This window comes from Pinus tabuliformis, chromosome 2_1 (assembly GCF_031772625.1).
Source record: "Pinus tabuliformis cultivar Carrire ecotype Pingquan chromosome 2_1, CPIR1, whole genome shotgun sequence".
NCBI classification, from domain to species: domain Eukaryota; kingdom Viridiplantae; phylum Streptophyta; class Pinopsida; order Pinales; family Pinaceae; genus Pinus; species Pinus tabuliformis.
In genome coordinates, this window is record NC_142299.1 from 854,478,331 (window position 1) to 854,481,036 (window position 2,706).

The window sequence follows — 2,706 nt, forward strand, 5'->3', positions numbered from 1 at the left end:
TCTACCATGGTCCATGCATTTACTATTTTAAATTCTACTTTCCATTGAACAAATTGTTTCTCACACTATTTCAATTAGAAAATTGCAATTTTTTTTATTAATTTAGATATTAATTTCTCTCTCATATATATAACTAGTTTCTACCATGATCGATGCATTTATTATTTTAAATTCTACTTTCCACTAAACAAATTGTTTCTTACATTATTCCAATTAGGAAATTGCATAAATGTTATACTTGAGATTGTGATCGCTGGTGTAACTCATTTTGTTATCGACTAGATCCTATTATGTTTTGGGTATTTTATGTTGATCTTAAATTGTAACTGAGAATTTGATTTTGAGAGAGATATCAAACAATTGATTTTTTTTATAATTAACTTTTTAAGATATTTCAGAAATTTACCCATTATAATTTTCTAAAATATATTGATCTAATTCTGGTTGCTAAATATTTAACACAATAATCTATTTTAGATTTTATATTTTCTAATAAATGTATTAACCATTCAATATCTATCAACCGAATTAAAATAAAAATAAAATAAAAACTATGTTTCCCTAATTGTGAAAATTAAAATGTTTTGGAAGATTAAGTCAGATACAATGAGTATTAATTAATTTTACGTTCGAGTTTTCAACCGTTAAGGTGACATCGCTTGCATTCAGTCCTAGTGAAGTTTTGCAACGAAATTTCATTAATTTTCTATCCATAATGTTTATAGGATTTTGTAACAGTTTGAGGATATTATGATTATATTTGAGAAGAGGAGATTATGATTATATTTTCAAGTCATAATTATATTTTCAAATACCATATTTTTTTAAAGGTGTAAAATTTCAGAAGTAGTTTTTTTCCAAGTTTAATTTAGGGAGTATTATATATATTAGACATTTTTAATATAATATATACATTAGATATTTACAACATAGTCACATTATAAAACTAGAATCCAAGTGAACAAGATATCATTAAACCCTCTCAAAATATCTTCTGGATCAAATGGCACCAAAAATAAAATACTGTTCTGAAAAGGATTCGATACCTGTGGTAGCAATGGAGCCATAAATACACTGTCTGTATATCTCATCTTATTTCAACTCTGTATCTTATGAAATCTAAGTAGACGAGTTCTCATTAAACTTTCTCAACGACCCAAAATATCTTCCTTAACTATCAAACACTATACATTATTGTCGAATGGTACCAAAAATAAAAATAATATTGTGCTGAAAAGGATACGATACAATACCTGTGGTAGCAATGGAGCCATAAATACACTGTCAGTATATCTCATCTTTTAAAGCAGTGTGTAGCCAATTATGAATATTAGCATCCTTTGTAGGTCTTAATTACAGACCATTGCGGTTTGTTGGTTGGTTGTGGTGTATCATTGAAACAAAAGAAGGCAAAAGAAGCGCATCTTGTGAATAGGTGAGCATTAAATGAGAAAGCCAGTTGGATTTTAGAATCTTGAAGCTATGTCGTTTACTGCTCGCAACCACCATTTATTCGTGAGCACTGCATTACTTTTTTAAACAATTAGCACACAATAATATAAATTGGCGAGCATAATGTGTAGTCTATTTTTACTTTTAAAATTCGAGGTATAACACATTGCTCAAACTGTGGTGCATGTAGAACACCCCCTTCATCTCACTTTCAATGACGGCAGCCTGCAAGATGATGGTGAAAAAGTGTGTGAATGAGATGAAGGTGATGTTCTACAGGCAACACAATTTGAGAATATGAGAACGGCCTTCCCAGTTGCAGGATTGAAAGGCCCTTCTTCAAGCGCAGGCAAATTTGGAACCCTCCTAGTTATCAGCTATGTCATCGCAAAACAATGGTACGTGCATACAAGGCTAAAGCGCGTCTCCCACTCCAAGAATATTTTGGGTTCAGCGCACAAACGTGATTACAAATTTTATCATTCTGCTGTCAAGTCAGTCTAGTTCGTGTTATGGGAATGGTTTGCTGTCTTTTTTATTGACAGTCTAGTTCTTGTCGTGTTATGTGGATAGTTTGTTTGTCTTTTTTTTAATTGACAGTCTAATTTTTGTTGTGGGGATGGTTTGTTGTTGTTGTTTTTAATAGAAATAAAAATAGACATTATTTGTGGACTAGTTTTAATCTACTTAAATAAATATTGTTCATGGACTTTAACATTTTAATAAATATTGTTGATGGATTTTAATATTTTAAATATTGTTTATGGACTTTAACATTTTAATTTTAACATTTTAATAGGTTCTAGGTTAATGTTTTGTTTTGCTATATGGAATATAGTTATCATAAAAATTAGAAAACTATAAATGAATTAGTAATATATAGTTATTTAGTAATTTTCAGTTTGTTATTTGAGAGATAAACATGTTGCAATGTGTTTTTAGATTTTGTATTGGAAAAAGTTAAAAGTTAAAATGTTTTTTTCACCATTTTTTTCTCTAAAACATATGTAAACAGATAGAAATATAAAAGTTATTTTTATTTAAAAATGAAATTTTGATATAGATGATAACCAAAAATGAATATTATCACTTTCTTTAACATAAATTAATGGTGAAAACTAGAAATTTCTATACCTTTTTCATATCTTTCATCAAAATTTACCATTTTGATTATATTATTTATTCTATTTTTAAACATTAAAATTATATATCTTTTATTTTTAAATTTAAATATTAAAATAATATGTTCATCCT